This window comes from Galeopterus variegatus, unplaced genomic scaffold, assembly GCF_000696425.1.
Source record: "Galeopterus variegatus unplaced genomic scaffold, G_variegatus-3.0.2 Scaffold13, whole genome shotgun sequence".
Classification (NCBI taxonomy): Eukaryota; Metazoa; Chordata; class Mammalia; order Dermoptera; family Cynocephalidae; genus Galeopterus; species Galeopterus variegatus.
In genome coordinates, this window is record NW_007726124.1 from 896562 (window position 1) to 919540 (window position 22979).

General features: G+C 39.5%; 1 pseudogene; it reads left to right on the forward strand.

Annotated features, from left to right (window-relative positions):
- Positions 1–10303: 10303 nt before the first annotated feature.
- Positions 10304–14829, forward strand: LOC103610394 (annotated as a pseudogene).
- Positions 14830–22979: the final 8150 nt, after the last annotated feature.

A 22979-nucleotide genomic window follows, 5' to 3' on the forward strand; every position in this document is an offset into this window, starting at 1 on the left:
TTTTTTTTTTGTCTTTTTCGTGACTGGTAAGGGGATTGCAACCCTTGGTGTGTTGTCGCCCACACCGCGCTCAGCCAGTGAGCACGGCCATTCCTATATAGGATCGGAACCTGTGGCGGGAGCGTTGCTGCACTCCCAGCGCCGCACTCTCCCAAGTGCGCCACGGGCTCGGCCCCTAAATTTATTATTTTTAACTGTACAGGCTTTTTACCTTATATAATATTTCTTTATTTGGAGGTCTGTGTACTGTAAGAATGTGTGAGTTTTTCTATGGGACACACCCAGTTGCAGAATTGCTGGGCATTTACAACTTTAATAAATATTCCAAGTGGCTGTCCAAAGCAATTATGCAAATTTCATTCATCACCTGTATTCAAGACTTGCTGTTTCCCAACCTATTCTCAATCTTATTAGAGTAAAAGAAGGAAGATATTTACAAAATTAAGTAGACCTATATGTCATATGCCTTGGAAATATGTATAAGACATGCTTTATTCTGCAAATTAATAAGTGTGACATAACTTGGTTAGAATATAAAATAAACATTAAAAACATTACAAAACATAGGAGAAAGTATATCAAACTCTTTACAATGGTTACCTCAGGAGTATGAACTTGGAGTACAAGAATAAAAGTTCAAACTTTCACTAGTCCACTGGTGGACACTGCTAACCTACCAGAAGAGTCCAACAGCTCATGGAGTCTTCCTGAAGTCAGCATTTTTATATGCAGACTCTGGAGAGTTCTTTGTCTTGGGATTGTATGTGGATGGTAGTGGGATGATTTGCGACCGTTGCTCTCTCGAACCCAGCATCATTTTCTGGAGCCACATTCCTGGTCCCAGCAGTAAACCTTTGCAGACCCCTCATTCTAAAGCTGCCAGATTAGGGATCTGGGCTTCTCTGCAGCTCCTTGTTGCATATCTTTCCCAAGAGGCACCAGTGGAGACCTGACCACTATTTGCAATGGTGCATGCTGCAGCTGAAAACCTAAGGACTCTCCATTACTTTGAGAACATTGACCCTGCTGCTGTGACTGAAGAGAGGGCACCCAATGTGTTAAATTTCTATGGCTCATGTGTATGAGAACCTGATTCTAGAGCAGCAGTTTCTCTTGGTAATTCTGAGGCTGTGTGACTGCTGAAGATGACATCCCCAACCATTCTGCTGCTGTCCTTGCAATAGTGAGTAATGACCATAAGGCTTCTGCTACCCCTGCCACTTTCCCTGCACACTACAAACATAGTATAAAAGGAAGGGTCTTGCATGCTGGCTTTCCCCCATCTCAGACCTGTCCCTCTCAAAATACTACACAAAAGATGTAGGAAGATGAAGATAGATTGCTGATCTTTAGCTTGGAGAAGATCCACTTCCTGTGTCACCTTGATATTCCAAAGCACAACTTGGTTCCTTTTTTAATGCCTGGGACCACAGTCACCTGAGCCATCTGTTCACTGGGAACCACCTATGTCTCCAGAGAAAAGTAGCCAGTTCTGCCCGGTAATGCCACCTGGTCACAAGAGAAGGTCTGCTCAGTGGTATTGTTTGGAGATTCCACCTGGGTATCCTTGAGGTTTAAAAGTGGGTGACTTTGGACAGGAAACATGTTTCCTGGCAGCAAACATTCTCTCTCTCTAGGTGGTAGTTTGGCTCCTCTATTTTGGAACCAGTTGTTAATTACAGGCACATGACAATGGACTTGTTCGGCCAGTTCTTCACTAATTATAAAATCAGGATAAGGATTCTGTTCAAATGACTGATTAAATATGTGTAATTCATCCTTAGTAAATTTATGTCATGGTTTTATGTTTCCTTTTCCCCATTTTGTTCCTCTTACTTTGCTATGGCTGTCGTCTTCAATTGAAGATCCTGTGTTCAAGTCCTGGCTCTGAGGTGACAGGCCATTGGGAAGGGCTAATTGCTGCTTTGCTGCTGCCCTCACGGGCCCCTCTCCTTGTCCTGGGCTGTTCTCTGGGCCCTCGGATGGAGGTCATTCCCACGGCAGCTTCGTGGATGACTTCACCTCCTAAAGGCACTGCATTTGAGTCAGCAGTGCTTTGGGAACCCTTTGATGCAGATTTTTGCCTCTGAGACAGAGACAGTGATGGGCCCAGTGGACTCCTAGGTCCACTAAATATAGTTGGGGAGCCTCTGACAGATGACTCAGATATCACTCATTAAGCACAATGCAGAAGATACAAGACACAGCTGGAACTGAAAAACAGAGCCTTCTACTCTCAGCTAGGGCTCATCTAGAAAAATAAATTGAGACATATTAACCAATATGTAGATATTGCTTGTACTTAATTCAAATAAAACAACTGCAAAAAAGTTGTTTATAAGACAACTGGAGAAATTTGACAACTGACTGGATATTTCATGACATTAAGGAATTTTATTTACTGTTTTAAGCATGATAAAGATACTGTATTTAAAAAAATAATTTTTGTAGATACGTATTAAAGTAATAAAAGATGAGATGATAAGCTCTTTGGGATTTTCTACAAAATGACCCAATAGTTGGGGTGAGAGCAAGGGAGGTTATGGGAGAAATCATATTGGTCATGAGTTGATAATTGTTGAATCTGGGTGATACATGCATGCGGGAGAGACCATTATTATACTATTCTCCCTATCTTTACATACACTTGAGCTTTTCAATAACCAAAGGTTTAAAAATAAAACTGATTGTGTCCAAATCCCACCCTAGGGATTCTGATTCAATCTATCTGGAGTGGGGCTTTGGAACTGGGATGTGTTTAAAGCTCCAGGTGATTCTAGAGTGCAGCTAGCACTGAGAACTATCATTCTAGGCTGAATTCTTTTTTTTTTTTTTTTTTTTTNGCCCATTTTTTAATTGGGTTACTTGTTTTTATGTTGTAAAATTGTTTCAGTTCCTTGTATATTCTGGATATTAATCCTTTGTCAGAAGTATATTTTGCAAATATTTTCTCCTAGTCTGTTGGTTGTCTTTTAACTCTGGTAATTGTTTCTTTTGTTGTGCAGAAGCTCTTTAGTTTCATACAATCCCATTTGTTTATTTTTCCTTTGGTTGCCCATGCTTTTGGGGTCATATTCATGAGGTCTGTGCCCAGTCCTACTTCCTGAAGTGTTTCTCCTATGTTTTCTTTAAGAATTTTTATTGTTTCAGGATGTATATTTAATTCTTTAATTCATTTTGAGTTGACTTTAGTGTATGGTGAAAGATATGGGTCTAGTTTCATTCTCCTGCATATGGGTATCCAGTTATTCCAGCACCATTTGCTAAAGAGGCAGTCTCTTCCCCAGTGTATAGGCTTGGTGCCTTTGTCAAAGATCAGATGGCTGTAGAGGGGGGGGTCGATTTCTGGATTCTCTATTCTATTCCATCGATCAGTGTGTCTGTTTTTATGCCAGTACCATGCTGTTTTGGTTATTATAGCTTTGTAGTATAGTTTATTTTTTTTATTTTTCATTTTGCTTTTTATTTTTATTTTTTTATTTTTTATTTATTTTAATTTTTTAATTTTTTAGTTTATTTATTTTTTTAAATTTTATTTTGTCAATATACAATGAGGTTGATTATTTTGGCCCATTACCAAACCCCCCTCCCTCCTCCCTCTCCCCTCTCACACCCAACAGTGTCCTTTCTGTTTTCTTGTTGTATCAACTTCAAGGAGTTGTAGTTGTTAAGTCTTCTTCCCCCCCCCCGATTTTGTGTGTGTGTGTGTGTGTGTGTGTGTGTTCCCCCCGGTTGTGTGTGTGTGTGTGTGTGTGTGTGTGTGAACTTATTTATTTATTTTTAGCTCCCACCAATAAGTGAGAACATCTAGGCTGAATTCTTAAGAAAAAGAGCTGGGTCTGGGACATTTTTATATCCCAAGCACATACAACAGTACTGGGCACATAGTATAGTCCCAGTGCAGCTGAATATTTAATGAAAATTATAAGGACAGCACTCTTTATTTTTATCTGACTCAGAAAAAATGAGGAAAAGGTGGAAGAAAAATTATGACTTCAAATGAAGACCAGGTTAAACAAATTGAGAATCTGTGGCCTGCCTGAAGAGCCTCTACACCAACTTCTCTTCCCTATCTCCCTGCCAGTCCAACCTCCTCTTCCAATCAAAGGGTTAACCATCTTCATTTTAGGTCCACTCCATTCATCCTCCAGACAGGCTGGGTAAATTATAATAAACAAGTCTGCCAGGGACAAAAAGCATCAGAAATAGATTTTTTCAAGTGAAAAGAGGTTTAAAATTTGTTAACCCACTCTCTAAGGTCAAAGGTACCTACATCTATGAAAACTCCCTCTTAATTAGCTAACAGATCTGCCATTTTTTGCAGGAATAGACTGAACAGCAAGAATTATGGTACTAGGCTTTAATCCTATGGAAGGGCTTGCAGGGAATTGGCATCTCCTTCACTTTACACCTATTTGTTGAGAGCTGTTCCTGCCCACCACTGGGCACCTTGGAGGGACAACAGGATGCAGGCAACTGATGACTGCTGGCAAGGACATCAGGGGCCAGGTCCCTTCCTTTTCAGATATTTATGTCCAGCTACCTGCTGGACATCCCACAACCACCTCAGACTCATCCAGAAGTGACTTCATCCTTTTCATCCTCTTCTCATATTCTCTAGCTCTAAGATGGCAACTCCACACACCCAGTCTAGAAACCTGTAAGTGTCCATGCTCCTCCCTCTTTCTCAAACTGCCAGGACCCAATGGTTTTATTGCCTATGTATTTCCCAACTCCATGCCTATCTCTCCATTAGTTTAGGTTTTCTACTATTCCATTAGGTCTCCACAAATCCATCATCCATGTTGTTAGAATAATCTACCTAAGATGATCACATGTCCATGTTACTCCCTTGCATGGAACCACCAATGGATTCCTTACGTTTTCTAGAGTAAATCTAAATTCCTCTACTGGGTATGCAAGGCCTCCTAGGATCTGGCCTTTGCCTACTACACAGTCTCATCTCTCACCATCCTCACTGGGCACTTTGTGTGCCAGTAATAGAAAAATATTTGTAGGTCTTCACACATACCATGTTGTTTCTTGCTCCCTTGCTTTTGTTATGATTGTTCCTCAGCCTGGAGTCTCCTTTCTTTCTAACCTGTTATCCTCTCATCAGGCTCTACAACCTCATCCACACCTTCCTCCTCTTATCCCAGCCAAGTCATCACTTTACAGGAAGTCTTTGCCAGTCTGAACACACACACACACACACACACACACACACAAATACATATACACACAAACCACCCAACTTGGGTACTGTGCCCTTCTCTATGCTGGCACAATACTCTGGGTACATTTCTACCACTACAATTATCAAATGATTCTCCAATCCTTTGTTTTTATAGCTACCTTGTGCATTAGACTGTGAGTTTTTTGAGGGCCAGGGCTTGTCCTAGTGCTCCTGATATCTCCAGTGCCTGCCCCACTTCTTGGCACCCAGTGTTTTTATTTTGAATTAACGAATAAACATGCGATGGATAAGGGGAAAGCATGCATGCCAGTAAGGAAGTATTGTAACCAGATAATGAAATCCTGAATTAAGTCAGGAAAAATGGGAAAGGAGACAAGAAGACAAGACAGAGAATTTAGGAATCAACTTAGACTTTTAGCAGAGCAGAGAAAGAGATCAAGGTTGACTCAGTGGTTTCCTTCTTTAGTGACTGGGGAAATGGAAATACAGGAAGAGGTGTAATTTTTTTGAGGGGTGGGCAAAATAGTGAGCCCTGTTTTAAACATGTGGAGTTTGATGTATCCGAGGGAGAGGTCATCTGAGAGATGAAAATTATCAACATTGAATGGTTATTGAAACCATCAGCATGAATTAGTTCGCCCAGAAAAAGTGTAAAGACTGAGTATGGAAGACCATCGGTTGTCTTGGGTCTTTACTTTTAACCTTCTCTCCTCCCCTCTTTAATGTTCTCCTTACATTCATTTTAATCTGATTTAATTTGTACTAAAATTAATGTGTACTGGAGGTAAGAAGAATTCACAGTGTGATTTGTCTGTCTGGATTCCCCAGGGATAGTTTGACAAAGGAATGTCTCCTGAGGCAAAATGTATCAAGAATGAGATCAGGTGGCAGAACCTTGTGTTTGCAGGGAAAGCCAGTCCTTCACAGATATTACCTTGAATGGTTACTATTAATGCTGGAATTAAGAAATAATTATTCATCTCTCTGCTTTTAAAATTGTGTCCTCAAACTAGGCGTACACATAATCTTGAATTATTTACCATTCCTAAATCAATATTACAAGATAAGAAAAGCATATATACCCATATTTATGTGGGACTATACTAGACACTGAAGTTTGCTTAAGTTCAAATAAAATAATCTCTGACCCAGACCTAGCCCAGATAAAATTAGAATTTATGAGGTGTAATTTAAACTTCAAGAGATAATGTAGGGAGGGAATTTCATATTTTAGATTTTGGGTTTTTTTGGTTTGGTTTTTCTTCTCTTTATTCAGCAAGGATTTAATAAGAATCTGTCATTTGTCAGGTACTTGCTAGAGCCTGATCACGTGGTCATGGCTACTTCCCTCATAGAACTTGCAGTCTACTGGGGGAGAAAACAATATGGTTTGTAGGAGAAAAATGAGGTATTAAAATAGAGTACTAAGAGAAAAATTTAGATAGTTGAGAGAACACTATTGATGATGATAGAAGTCAGGGAGAAGGGTGAGGAGTAGGTAAGTGAGGAATTATACAAGATATAAATGGAAACAGGAAAGGCATGGCCACGTTTAACTTTATTTATTGTTAAATAAGTATAAAGTTTCAAACATTAAGTGGACTTTTGGACTATGACAAGTTCACTGTGGTGAATTTGGGGAGGCCTTAACTGATCATATGGGATACCTACGTTATTGAAGATTGTTACTGTATAATCTATGACTTGCCTAGAAGTCTTTTTTTCTTTTCTCCCTTTTGTTGTTTTTTTCCCATCTACCTACCTTTCAAAGATTATTCTTGCTCTGAAGTTCATATTTTAAAAACTTTTTTCAAAATCTATTTTTGCTTAGAACACAGATGCCTACGTTTTGTATGAGTTACATGGGAAAGACTCATACTGTGTTATAATTGCATTATCAATGTTCAGGATTATTGTACATTGAAAGTTCAAATAGATTCTAAATTGCCCTTTAAAAATCTCTGCTGAATCTTCAAGGAGCTTAAATAATATGGCAGAGTCTGATAATTATTTACTCACCTTCATTCTCTTTCTCTTCCATTGTAATAAATTGTAACTGGCATACAGCTGCCTAGCTAGACTACATTTCCTAGCCTCACCTGCACTGCAGCCTACAAGTGATGCATGTCATTTTTGGAACTATACCTTAAGGTAATCAGTTTATACTTCCTATGCTATCTCTTGTTCATCTCGTAGCTGGAACATGGGACTGTCCATGACCAACATCAACTGTGCAAATGAAGACAGTGCCTTGGGAATGGCAGGTCAACAAGATAGAAAGAACCTGAATCCTTGAATGACTTTGTGGAACAGAGCCACTCTGTTGACCTGAATCACACGCCAGCAGTCTGGGAGACAGAAATATATTTTATGAGTTAAGCCACAGCATTATTGAGTCTCTCTCACAGCAACTTAGCAATTATTTTAATATAAAGACTGATGAAATATGGCAGGTATTCTTGACTGCAAAGCTGTTTGAAGCGACAATTCAATCCAGTATGAGAACAAAGATACACTGTCAGTAACAGGAGGCAAACTTTAATCACTCGACCTGGATCCTAATTGGTTTAGCATTAAATATTTTGCTATGCTAAGACAGAAGTGATGTGACTGGCACTGCAAGATACAATAGCTGAACTATACATTAGTTTTAAAAAATACAACTGTGATTATCTACAAGGATCAAAGACTGTTAGATTAAAGAGAATTATTGAGGTGGGAGAAATATTTGCCCCAAGTGGTCTGTAAGATTTCATTTCCCTTTGAAAAGAAACTATGGTACTAGTGTGCAATATAAACATTCTGGAGGTATGCAATATGTGTCAAGTGAGCAATACAAAGTTTAAAGAGAGGGAGTAAACGGCCAGTAATAAGAGTATTTCCAAATTTTATTCAAAAGTGATCCCTTTTCTATGGTTTTTAAACCAGCTTCCAATACTTCTGTTTATACTAATTTTTAGACTGGATCAGAGAGGGATATTGAGACATTAAAATGTTTTCAATGACTTTCATAATTTCTGAGTAAAATTGGTGTTATAGTGTAATGAGACCAATAGCTATTTGTTAAGATTACCTAGGAGTCATTTTAATGTATTCCATTGAGAAAGTGTAAACTTAAAGGTGAAACCCACAACACACTCTCATCCCCGCCCCCCCAAAAAGTTCAGCATCTATCAGCTCCTACATTCTGCACTTCTATAATCTTTTCCCCATCTGTTTTCCCAGGTCCCCACTATCTTCCTTCTACTTTTTCCCTGAAGCCACAGAGAGGATTAAATTCACAGTTAAGCAATGTGTGAGGAGGGGGTTAAAATATGATGCCTTCCAAATTGAGAAGGTACTTTGAGACCAAAGAAGGAAGTGGGCAGGCCCATTTGGTAATCAGAGATATTTATTAATTGGGTGACCTACTGACAGGAAAACTAGATGCAGAGAAGAATCAGACATCAGCAGATGAGAGCTCTTTCCACTGCAGCTTAGATAATGTTTATGCAGCAAAAGCCCCTGTTACTAAAAATAACTTTAAGAAAAGTAAGGTAAGAACATCATTCACCAGATGTCTTTGTGATTCACGATGTAGGGGGATCTTGTGATTTTAGTGCTCAGATCACTGACGCCACCTGCTGAATCATTCACTCTCTGAAAGCTATGTTTCTTTTATAGCTTGTCCTAAGGTTAAGGTGTAATTGGTCGGTGAAACAAAGGAATGAGAGTAACAGGAATCAACATGGCAGGTGGGGTACAAACTGACATTGATTTTGTTTACCCTCTAACAAGCAAAAACTAGACTTTAGCCACTGTTCTTTAGTCTTGGAAGTTAAAATCAAGAACAGCTTAATAGAGAAGTCTTTAAATATTTCCAAAGAGAGTGAATTATTATTTTTAAGTCTATCAAAATGTCATGCTTTTTTGTAGATATTGATAAACTGAGTCTAAAAGTGATATAGAAATGCAAAGGATCTGGAATAGCCAAAACCATCTTGAAAGAAGAGATAAAGTTAATGGAATTACATTACCTGATTTTGAGACTCACTGTAAACTTATACTAATCATGACGGTGTAGTATTAGCAAAGAGATAGATGATAAACTCAATAGGACAGAATAGAGTCTGGATAGACAGCCACGCATAGACCAGAATCAAATGATTTTCAACAAGGATACAAAAGCGACTCGATGGAGAAGGGAAGATAAATCTTTTTAATATATGATGCTGAAATAGTTATCCAAACTGTGTGTGTGCAAAGTGGGGGGCAATTAACCTTTATCTTAAACCATATACAGAAGTTAATTCAAGATGTATCATAAACACAAATATAAGAGCTAAACCTATAATGCTTCTAGAAGATAATATAAAAGAGTATCTTCACAATCTTGGGTAGGCAATGGTTTTTTTAGAGAATAAACAAGTATATTAATCATAAAGGGAAATAACAACTGGGACTTCATTGAAATTAAAAACTCTTGGACTGGCCCCATGGCTCACTCGGGAGAGTGCGGTGCTGGTAGTGCCAAGGCCGCAGGTTCAGATCCTATATAGGGATGGCTGGTGAGCTCACTGGCTGAGCATGGTGCAGACAACACTGTGCTGAGGGTTGTGATCCCCTTACTGGTCAAAAAAAAAAAACCTCTTGCTCATCAAAAGACACCATTAAGATTAAAAGACAAGGGCCGGCCCAGTGGGGCACTGGAGAGTGCGCCGCTTGGGAGCACGACGGCGCTCCCACCAAGGTTTCGGATCCCATGTGGAGACCGGTTCCTGCTCACTGGCTGAGCGTGGTGCGGGCGCAACACCGAGGGTTGCGATCCCGTTACCGGTCAGTAAAAAAGACAAAAAGGAAAAAAAAAAAGAGATTAAAAGACAAGCCAAAGTCCAAGATAAAGTTCTTGGAAAGATTTGTATTATCTTTTAATTTTATTTTTCCATGAACTTGGAAGTACCCTCGTGTATATGAACGTCTAACAAGCACATGAAAAGTTGCTCAAGATCATTAGTTGTTAAGGAAATGCAAATAAAAACTACAGTAAGATGTCACTGCAAACTCACTAGAGTGCTTGAAAAAAATTTTTTTAATTTAACAGATTGAAAACACCTAATGTTAGCAAAGATGTGGAGCAAACAGAACTTTAGTCATCGCTGGTAGGAGTATAAAATGGTATAACTGCTTTGGAAAACTGGCAGTTTCTTAAAGAGTTAAACATGCATCTATCCTATGACTTAGCAATTCCAAACCTAGTGTTTATCCAAAAGAAATGAAAACATTCATCCACAAAAAGCTCTGTATGAGACCGCTTATAGCAGCTTTATTTATAATAGCCAAAGACAGGTAACAGCCCAGGTGTCCCTCAACAGAACAAAGAAAGTGTTGTAAATTCATACAATGGAGTACGGTTCAATAATAAAAAGAGACAAAGTAATACATGCAAAAACATGAATGAAACTCAGAAACTTTATACTGAGTAGAAGAATTCAGATGCAAAAGGGACGTACTGCATGATTCCAGGTATATGAAGTGGTGCAGCAGAAAAAAAAATTGTGATAAAATCAGAACAGTGGTTCCTTCTAGAAGTGATGAGGATTGACTGGGAAAGGGTATGAAGGAATTTTCTGGCTGATGGAAATATTTCTATGTTTTGATAAGTGACTTAGACGGATATATGGATCTGTTAAAACTGGTTTAACTGTACACCTAAGATCTATACATTTCACTGTCTTTAAATTATATCTTAATTTTTAAAAAAACAAAACTCATTTTCTGCAAACCATCACATTGTGTATTCTCTAGCCCTTTTGGCCTTACACTTTCCATAAAGAATACAAGATCAACTAACAGAGACAGGGCTACAATGAATATAAACACAGATACTATAACATACTGATAAGAGGTGGATGAGATTTTATAGTAGAATGATAAAATTTGATCAAAAAAGTCTTCTGGAAAAGAGAAACTTTGAGAAAGCAACAAAAGGGCAGACATGGTTCAGAAAAGAGCAAAAGGTCCCATCCAACCAGTCACAGCCTTAACAGGGATGAAAACCAATGGTGTGCAGGGATATGGCCTGAGAAACAGACAAGTTCGGTGCGAGTGGAAGGGTGAGGGCCATGAAGAAAAGAGGGAGTAGTAGGAGTTAATCCAGGCTGTGAGAAAGTCTGTAACCCAGGGGACACCAGAGCATCCATTAAAGGTTGCCATCCTGAGCTGCGATGGCCTCTTTCCCAACCTGGCTGTGGAAAGGCTCTGCCCAGTCCACAGGATGGGTGTGAGCAAACTGGGAAAGGGGTTCCTGCCTCAGCAGACTCAGAGCAGCTTCTGAGAAGACAGCCAGGAGGTGCGAGCAAGGAAGGAGTTCAGAAACATTGAATTAGCAGATCTGGGCATTTCAACATGCAGCTTTTGTGCTGGGTCCTCAGAACACAAAGAATCTGAGTTACTTTCGGGATTGTGGTGAAGGTAGGGATTTTGTTTTCATTTACTTTTCAGGGTTTTTTGCTTCTATTCTAGTTTGCTTGGTTAAGGCCACAACCTGAAAACCTAGAGATTCTCCTGACCTGATGGCATAGTTAGTACTAATCTCATTTGCAAACATTTCCAGCACTTTTGTAAGTTCCCAAGTCCTCCCAGTCAGTTTACTTCTCTGATCTCTGTCACCATCTCTACTTCATTTCCAGGGGGGTTCCTAATTCAGATCTTCATTAACTCACACTGTAACCATCAAATGCAAAGATTTCCTGATGGTTTCACTGTTTCTATCTCTCCTCCCCACCCCATCCCAATACATCATTCACCCTGCTGTCACACTCATCTAAGACACAGGTGTGATCTTGTCACATCCCTACTGAAAAACCACGAGTGTCTCCTTATCACCTAACTGATAAAACCCAAACCCTTGGCACAATCTAGCCCAAAGGCACCTTCCCTCTCTGGCCATCCCTCCTTTCTCTTCCTCTTGCATCCCCTGTATCCCTCACCCTCTGTCTTCTAGGTGTGAGAGACGTGTCATTCGTCAAACATGCCAAGCCTTTTCATTTCTCCATGTTTTACTTGAATAGTGTAGTGCCCTCTGCCTGTAATGTCTTCATCCTCACACCCGCGCCTCTGACTGGCACTCTTTACATACCCCTTGATCTTAAATGTCCCTTCTTCCATGCAGCCATTGTGACTCTTCCAGACAAAACAAATCCTTCTCTCCAGTATGCTCCCAAAGCCCTTGGTTTATGTCTATTGCAATTCCTATTGCTTCTATCTTTATTTAACATTGTAAATATATTCTCTGTTTAAATAGTCTTTGAAAGATTATAAAATCCTTGAAGGTAGATACGGAGTTACATACCTAATTTGACACATAAAGATATATTGCCTCAAACTGTTTATCATTTTCTCATGTGTCCTAATCCCCTCTTTCTATCTAGGTTGTAAGCTTCCGGGAGTTAATTACTTTTATTCCTTCCTACCCTCACTTCTCCAACCATTACCATTGTAATGAGCTTAAATTATCCTATTATCTTTAAAAAGATGAATTAGATCACCTAATGGGTTCCATATCTAAGTCTAACATTTGGTAATTCTAAAAGCAAACAGTGGGGACCCAAATACTTCATACTGATTTCACAAGGGCTGCTTAGGCAGTATGTATACTTAGGAAATGAATAGGAATTACCTTTTTTAATAGAAAGAAGGAGCAGATGTATGAGGATCCTCCTTCCTGTATGCTCATATTCATTGACAACCTACCATGTGCTCAACACTAATTTAGGCGCAGGGGATACAGCACAGAACAAAAGCACACAAAGGCCCTGCTGTCATAGAGCACACAATCTAGGTGGGCAGACAGACAATCAACAAAGACATAAACAGCAGGCTCAGGACAAGCTGGGAACCTAATACTGCACTTCCACTACTACTGTTAACAACAGCAAAAACAACAATAATATAAAGCAGGGTAAGGAGCTAGACAATGTTGAAAGGCAAGGCCATTTTAGAAATGGCCATCAGGGGAGGCCTGGCTAAGGGGATACTAACATGGCAGGAAGAGCTGCCTGCCTAGCAGTCCCTAAGGCCCTCCTCATCGCTGTCTCAGGAGAAGGACACTTTAGTGTGGCTAGAGCCCAGTGTTTTGCCAAGGACGGGCATACTTGATTGTTTAACTGGTGAAGGAAAAGAACTTAACAAGATGAGTGAAGAAATAGATGAATGGGTAAACAAGTTATGGCACGGCAATAAAATAAATTATTATGTAGTCATCAAAAATAGTACTTTTTAGTCCTGCCTGGCCCCGCCCGCCGCTTGCCTGTCCCCAGTCCGAGGCCAGGCCCCCTTCTCCCGTGTCCATCACTCCTTGCGGAATGCGCCGCCAGCAGGTCTGACAAAATGCCCTGCGAAGTCGCAGACATCGGCCTGGCCGCCTGGGGGCGCAAGGCCCCGGACATTGCGGAGAATGAGAGGCCGCGCCTGGTGCGCATGCGGGAGAGGTACTCGGCCTCCAAGCCCCTGAAGGGCGCCCGCGGGGCCGGCTGCCTGCACGTGACTGTGGAGACTGTCCGTCCTCACTGAGACACTTGTCGTCCTGGGGGCTGAGGTGCAGTCGGTGGTCCAGCCGCACCGTCTTCTCCACTCAAACCATGCTGCGGCTGCCATTGCCAAGGCCAGCATTCCAGTGTTCGCCTGGAAGGGCGAAATGAAGGAGTGTCCGTGGTTCATTGAGCAGACACTGCATTTCAAGGATGGGTCCCTCAGCACGATTCTGTATGATGGCAAGGACCTCACCAACCTCATCCACACCAAGTATCTGCAGTTACTATCCAGCATCTGAGGCACCTACAAGGAGACCATGACCGGGGTCCACAGTCTACACAAGATGATGGCCAACAGGATCCCGAAGGTGCCTGCTATACACGTCAACGACTCCATCACCAAGAGCAAGTTTTACAATCTCTATGGCTGCCAGGAGTCTCTCATAGATGGCATCACATGGGCCACAGATGTGATCACCAGCAAGGTGGCAGTGGTAGAGGACTATGGCAACATGGACAAGACTGTGCCCAGGCCATGAGGGGTTTCAGCCAGTGTCATTGTCACTGAGATCGACCCCACCAACACACTGCAGGCTGCCGTGGAGGGCTATGAGGAGACTACCATGGACGAACCCTCTTTTTTGTCACCACCACGGGCTGTGTTGATATCATCCTTGGCCGCACTTTGAGCAGAAGGATGGTGCCATTGTGTGTATCACTGGAAACTCTGATGCGGAGATTAAAGTGAAGTGCCTCAATGAGAATGCTGTGGAGAAGGTGAACATCAAGCCCCAGGTGGACTGCTACTGGCTACAGAATGGGCACCGCATCACCCTGCTGGCTGAGGGCCAGCTGTTCAGCCTGGGCTGTACCATGGGCCACCCCAGCTTCATGATGAGCAACTCCTTCACCAGCCAGGTCCTGGTGCAGGTTGATCTGTGGACCCACCCAAACGAGTACCCCATCGTGGTTCACTTTCTGCCCAAGACCTTGGATGAGGCAGTGGTTAAAGCCCACCTGGGCAAACTGAACATGGAGTTGACCAAGCTGATTGAGAAGCAAGCACAGTACCTGGGCATGTCCCATGATGGCCCCTTCAAGCCTGATTACTACGGCTACTGAGAGCCAGAACTGCCTTTCACCTTTCAGCTGCCATCCTTGCCCAGGCACGACCATTCCTCCCCAAGAGCAAATGGCACCAACTTTTGATTGGTTTGCTAATGTTCCCCTTTGACTCCTTCGGGCTAGTCACTCAGTTTTTGGCCTTTGCTACATCCCTCATACTGTCCCAAGTGTGGCAGGGGGAATTGAGAGGCCCCTCTTCAAGCCCTGGTCATGATGGAGGTACAAGGGAGATATCCACTGGAACTATGAGCTCAGGGGTCTTAGAACTGCACACTCTCTCAGTTCTTCCTTAGGCGGGAAGTTATTAGTGCTGGTCACAAGGACCATGCACTTTATCATCTAAGCCTTCACCTGACCTGTGGACTTATCCCCATGTGCTTGGTTTACAGGTTCACTGATTCTTCAGCCCATGACAGATGAAAGGAGCTATATCAAAAGGCAAGGAGGAACTGTTGGCGTTTGAATGTTCCTGAGAGCCTGGCTTAGCACTGGGCTTACTCTTAAACCTAAAAACAATGATGCTGATACTTTTGGTCCCTATCCTCCAGGGGTTAGAATATACTGTTAAGGGTCAGCAGAAATTTTTTTTTTAAAGGGGGTCAGCCAAGACCAGACAAGAGAATAGACAGCCAGAGTTTGAGAGGAACCAGGAAAACATAAAAGCAGGCTTAGATTTGCTACCACTTTGTAACATGGTGGTTGACATCACAACCCTGGGTCAAAAAGAGATTTATTTGGTGTATAAAATTTATATAGTGTTTATAAATGTTAAAAGAAAGCAGAAAGATGGATAAGTAAACATTTTGGCACAAAAAAAGTATGTTTTAACATGCAAAAATGCTGACAACAAAATATGTGATCTACACATATGTATGATCTCCTCCAAATTAAAATTTAACTATGTATTTATGTGCACAGAAAGTATACTAGAAGGAACATCAAAAAATATTTTTTAAGGTTTCTTTTTTTTCCCCAATTGTATTGTGGTATAATTGGTATACAAAAAATTGAACGTAATTAAGGTCTACAATTCAGTGAGTTTGAACATATGATACACTCACGTTGCCATCACAGCAATCAAGGTAATAAATATATCCATCACCTCCAAAAGCTTTTCGTGTGTGTGTGTGTTAAGAACACTTAACATGAGATCTACCCTGTTAACAAATTTTAAAATGCAGTATACTTTATTGTTAACTATAGGTACTATGTTGTACGGCAGATATCTGGAACTTACTCATCCTGTATAACTGTAATTTTAGACACAGTGAACAACAACTCCACATAATTCCTCGTTTGACTATTTCAGATGTTGCAATAAGAAAAATCATGTAGTATTTATCCTTCTGACTTTTGACTACTTATTTAACTTAGCATAATGTCTTCCAGGTCCATTCGTGTTATCATAAATGGTAAGATTTCCTTTTTTTTCTATTTTAAGGCTAAATAATATTTCATTGTATGTATATGCCACGTTTACTTTATCCATTCATCTGTTGATGGACATTTGGGTGTTTCTGTATCTTGGCTATTGTGAATAATACTGCAATGAACATGGGTGTACAAATATCTCTTCATGATCCTGATTTCAATTCTTTTGGATATATACCCAGATGTCGGATTGCACATCAAATAGTAATTCCATTTTTCATTTTTTGAGGCACCTGTATACTGTTTTCCATAGCCCCTGTATCGTTTTACATTCCCACATAGTGCACAAGGGTTCTGATTTCTCCACAGCCTTGCCAGCACTTGGCATCTGTTGTTTTTCAGTAATAGCCACCCTAACAGGTGTAAAGTGTCATCTCGATGTGGTTTTGATTTGCATTTCCCTGATGAATAGTGATGTTGAGCATCTTTTTATATAGCTGTTGGTCATTTGTGTGTCTTCCTTGGAGAACATCACAAAATATTAATAATGGTTGTCTCTGGTTAATAGAATCACAGGGGAATTTTATTTTCCTCCTTGTCCTTTTTAAAATATTTTAACAGCTTTCTATATCAAGTATGTCTCATTTATACTTTTTAAATTTACTTTTATTTTCATTTTAAAAATGCATTCATTAAAAATAATTGAAATAATATAGATGTGCATAAGGTAAAAAGTAAAGATTGCTCCTCCCTGACCCTCTGATTTGTCTTCCAGAGCTTTCATGCTAACAATATTATTCAATGGGTTTTTTGTACCATTAGAGAATTATTAAATGCATGTACAAGCATATATTGCATATATTATATTTTTCTCCTACAATCATAATCATAACATATATACCACTACGGAATTCGTCTTTTTTATTTACTTAAAAAGACTTAAATGCATTTCCATGTCAGAACATAGATGTCCTATTCCTTTTCAAACACTGGGTAGAATTCTCTTGTTTGGATATTCTATCATTTATCTAAACAGACTGTTTCCAACTTTTTGCAGTTGCAAACAGCAGCTGTCTGCAGTCTGAGGGTTTCCACAGCCAGCAGAGGTATCTGACAAGTGTGGCATCTGAGAACAGACCACCTCAGTAGCTGCATACTGACCCGCCTTTACTGAGGCTAAATCCTCCTAGCTGAGAGTGTTTTCATAGACCTTTCTTCTCCACTGCTTTCTTGTGAATAGATTATTTTTCAAAGCTCTTCACCTATGACTCCATTTCTGAGATCAGCCAGAGTATCTGCTATTGTGAGGAGCAACATGTACATGCCCAAGACACACGTATTCTTCTCATCCGCCCTGGACACAGCCCCTGTATACTTCCTCAGAGCCATTTCATCACATCCTTTCCTTCTATAGGTTGAAACCAACCACCAGGTTGGGCTCCACTTTCAGACTTGAAGAGCCACACTCTGGAGTATGGGATCTGGCTTCTTGAGTAGCCATTGAAGAGCCAGATGACACAACCCGGAAGTGTGAGGAAGTCCTGACAGACTTAACCTTGATCAGTGAGAAATGAGAGATGAGTGGCAGCCAGGATGAAAATTCTCTCAGTTTTGAAAATGTTCAGAAATTCAGGAAAAAATTCCGTGACTTTCTCTCTTCTGTGGACTAATCAGGGATGCAGTTCCTTCTTGTAACTCCTCCAGAGAAATCCTGCCTACCAGGTGAAAATGCCCACACACCTGCTGGGTCTCTGCAGTTTGTTGTGAAACCTCAGCCAGTGAGGAACCACTGTGTTGCTTCACAATTTTCCTTGCCTTATTTCTCTTTATTGCTCACCTTCAAATCCTTAGATTTGCACATTCCAAATAAAGTATCAGGACTTTATTTTTGCCTCAGCCTCTGCTTTCTAGAGGACCTACTTTAAAAGGGAAAACAAACCAATTACATTTAAATAAATAAATAAATAAAAGGGAAAACAAGCTTCTTCTGAAATAAAACAACTACCCTGTAAGTTGTTTTTTAGGAAGAATGCCCAGCAATAGATAAGGCCCTGTCTAGTATGTGTGTGTGTGTGTGTGTGTGTGTGTGTGTGTGTGTGTGCGCGCGCGCGCGCGCAAACCTTAATACCTCTTTTTTATTAAATGTAATGAACGTTGGTCATCATTGTTTAAGGAATAAAGAAATCAATGGTGAAAAAAAACCCTTATACATGCATACATACAAGGAGTCTTTAAAAAGTTCGTGGAATTATTAGTATTGTCTTTTAATTCAATTTTGCCATGAACTTTTTGAAGTATCCTCATATATACCTTTTCTTTGTGCACTTTGGGAATTATCTGGAGGGTAAGTTTCTAAAAGTTAAAATATTAGGTCAATTTTATTTTGATAGGTACTGCTAAATTGCTGTTTTAAATTTTCGCATAATTAACCTTTCACCGTAGTGGGAACTGTTTCCAAGTCCCTTGTCGACATGGAGTATTATCAAACTTTTTTACTCAATTGGGTGATTTTGAAATTTCCTACTGTCATTTTTATTAGCATGCTATTAATGCATAGATTAATTTAGAACTCATGTTGTGACAATTGCTAAGAACAGAGTATGTACATTTTAATATCTTCAGCAGAATTTTAAGGTTTTCTTCATATAAGACAAGTGCATTTCTTGTTATTGTGGTTAGTCCTGTGGTTAGTCTAAAAGGGTTTATTCTTTCCATTATACTTTCTAAGTGGCTTATATTTTTATATGTTAATTTTGAAACTAGCTACTATTCTAAATGTTCCTACTACTTTCAGTCATTTTTTAGTTGATTCTCTTGGAATAAAACTATATTACCTGCAAATAATGACAGTTTTGCCTCTTTTATTCTGAAATCTATACCTCTTATTTCATTCATTCATTCATTCAACAAATAATTGAGTTTCTATTGTGTGCTGGACTAAGCCTTGAATCTTAGAGCTTTGAATGCTATTTTCAGAACTGTGTTCAGTGCAGAGCACAACAAAACAAATCTTTGTCTTTTTAATTTAATTTTCATAGGAAAATTAATGTTCTTGTATTTTCTTATAAACATAACTAGTATTTGCTTTGAAATATACACATTTTTGTCAAGTAAATGATATTAATCTACACCTATTTTATTATATGAACTTTTATCAAAAATGGATGTTGAATTTTGTCAAATGCCTTTTTACCATTTATTAGGATGATCATAATAGGTTTTTTAATCTATTTGTATGGCTGATTATATACTATTAATCCCATTTTTAAATTATTTTTGCATTTCTGCAAAGAACTTTGCTCTGTTGAAATGTGCTGCTAGATTCTATTTACCTATATTTTAAATCCTACTGAAATTTTAATACAATCCTTTGTTCTATTTGCTAATATTTTATTCAGAATGTAAGCATAACAGATTTATCTGTAGTATTTTAAAACTATTTAAATGGTCAGAAAAACATGTATACGCTGCAACTAAAATAGGCATTGATTTTGTATTTTAGTGCCTACACAATCCTGAATTGAGAAGGAAACAAGAATAACAGCAGGAGAAAGTTCACATCCTTTACTTGCAATCTTGGCTTAATGTTGTTTTATGAGAACATCAGTGAACCTGAGCATGGTAAAACAGCCCAGCCTTTTATTTGCCAAGATGTAAGGGCTAATCACCAACAATTATTGCACAAAGCTTAAAGCTAAAGTGCATGTGTTTGTAGTCAAACAGACCTGAGTTCATGCTTTGGCTCTGCCACTACTGGCTCCACGACCTAGGAAACACCATTAACCTCTCTGTGGTCTAGAAGATGGGAATTATCACTCTAACTACCTCGCAAGGTGGCAATGAAGATGAAATAAGATAACACATTAAAATAGTTAACTCAGTACCCAGTATGTTAGACATGTTTAATCAATGTAGATATCTATTACAAGGGTGCTTCGAATCATTCATGGAAAAATAGAATTAAAAGGTATTTTGAATATTTCCATGAACTTTTTGAAGACCCCTCGAATTATTGCTTAGTAATTTGTTATTGCCACTCTTCTCTCAGAGCCTTCTAAAGTCAAGGTAAAGGGCTCTATAGTCCATATGCTGTAGGTGCTTGAAACAAAAAGGCTTATGTGCTCATCCTCTGACCTACCTTGGTTAACCATATCTTGAGTAGTGTGGGTCACAACTTCAGTAAGGGGTTCTGACATACAAAGTTTAAAAATTAAGAGAATATTGACATTTACTGTGCTCTATTATAGCATCTTCCTACGTCAGAAGTTGAAGTACTTTTGGTCCAAGGCTACACAGTAAAACAAATATGATTAAAAGGAAAAAAAATTGTAAGCACAAATTTTTCTACCTAAATTAACTATGAAAGTATATAATGCTTATAATTGGCAATTAAATTAACATGGGATATGAATTTGGGAATGGTGGTAGCTGATATCACAGTCAGTTACTGCTAACCAAGCTGCTCTTTAAAAGAGACTGAGACAAAAATGGAGTATTTCTGATTCTTCGAATAGTTGTGTTAAATTATTGACCTGCCTTGCTTAGTGAATTCTACTGAGATCAGTGAGGCTCAGAAATGTTTTCCCTCTTTCCGGCTGGCCCTGATAAAAACCTGTCCCACTTATTTATGGTTTCTAGAAACAGAATTATGCAATTGAGGTTCCAGGTCTGGGCTCCACTGAAGTGGCTGTGAACAAAGTTCCAAAAAATGTGGAGGAGATGGTAGCTGATTCTCTCTCCTTATCTACAACTGCCTGAATGCAGTAGTCTCCACCCATAACTGCAGCCAACCACAAGCCCTAAAGACCATCAGCTCATCAGGTTATATAAATATGGCTGCAGAAACTGGGGATTCTAAGCATTTGATCAAATGATGATAAATTCTCTGAAAATCATTTTTAAGAACTTCGTAGTTCTTCAAATTATATGGGTATGTTTAATGGACTGGCCCCAGGTCAGGTCCAAGTCTTATGAAACTCACAGCTCCTGGGACAAACTAGGATTGCTACTGTCTACCCTATCTTGCATAAGAGTAATTAGTTTACGTATTAGGCTGTTAAAATGAAAACATGCACTAGGATACTCTAATCAGAATTGGAAAAGTGATGTAATTTCCCCTCCTGGGCATTTGCTGTATAAATGAAATGTGGCCAAAGGTCCCATGCTAACCAGACACAGGGTTCATGTGTCAAATAAATGTGTAACAGGGAAATAAAGACAAGTCCAGAAGTAACCAGAATGCAAAAGGATTTATTATTCAAACAAAAAACCATATAATTTGCTAAGCGAATTTAAGTGAAAAACTGATAGTATATATATATATACATGTTTATATGCACATAATAACTAAAATATGTATGTATAGACTGTTTTTATAAAGAAAAGAAAAAAGACAGGAAGGCAATAAAATAAAACATTAACGAGTTGTGATATGATGGTAGTGTGGGTTATTTTCTCCAAGTTTAGTATTTTCAAATTTTCTACAATGAATCTATATTACTTTTTGTTTGTTTGTTGTTTTGGGGGGGGTTTCTTTGACCGGTAAAGTGATCACAACCCTCGGCACGGTGTCATCTGCGCCACGCTCAGCCAGTGAGCGCACCGACCATCCCTATATAGGATCCGGACCCGCGGCCTCGGCGCTACCAGCACCACACTCTCCTGAGCAAGCCATGGGGCCGGCCACTGAATCTATATTACTTTTATAAAACAGAAACACAAAAGGTAGGATTTTTTTTTTAACTAAACAGATTGAATGCAAAACAGCTGGAATCAGAACATATTTTAAAGCATACTTCAAATCAACAGTCCTAGCTAAGGAGACCTAAATAATTAACAGTCCACTTCTAGCATCTTGTCTGGGATGGAGCAGAGGCTTTGCAGAGAGATGCTGGGAAGTCTGCTTTGGCTAGTGGTTCCAATAACCCTCCTAGTCCTGAAACAAAAGGCAACAGAGTACAAGTTATTCTTACTTGGTGGTCAGCTAACACTGAGATAGAAATGATTTGTCAGCTATATTAAAAGGACACAGAACTGAACCTCCTGATCTGTCTCACTCTGCAGTTAATGATCAACATGCCATTGGAAGCCAACCTAACAATTATTAAAGCCTCATAACTGTTAAAATATAACAAAGTTTACTGTCTACAACAACAAAAAAAGAGCCAATAGAATCATGAACAATTCTTCAAACTTCTGATATTAGAGATGTGAAAAAATATTACCCAGCTGAAAGGTAAGAAGCAATTTGTTATTATGCAAAGAAAAGAAGACAGTACAAAAAAGAATGAGGAAAAGAGGAAAACAAGAAGGCACGTGGATTGAAACTTACTCTCCTGATCCAAAAGAGCAGGAGCTGATGTGATACTTCACACCCAGGCTGAAGTGTTTGCCTCCTTTGAGGCAATGGTTGAAAATTTTAAGGAAAAATAAAAATATGCTGTGTTGGACTCAACTGGGCATGAATTGGTAGAGACACCTAGCATGTTGAAGGAGGTAGACACCAAGCAGGTGGCAGTGCAACCTGGCTATCAAGTATCACTTACTGGGAGCACTTACTACTGATAATTTGCAAGAAAATGCTTATTTGTTTTTATCAAATAAATTCAGGAAAGTAGTACTGAAAAATCCACGAGTTTCAAAAGAGGTTTGTCCAAGTGCTTACAAGGCCCTTGGCAGTGCTTAAAGAAGTTGCCCTCCATTAGCAAAGTTGTCTGGGAACTTACTAGCTCACTGAAAGCCTACACTGTTGTGTGTTCAGGAGTAAAATCAAGAGA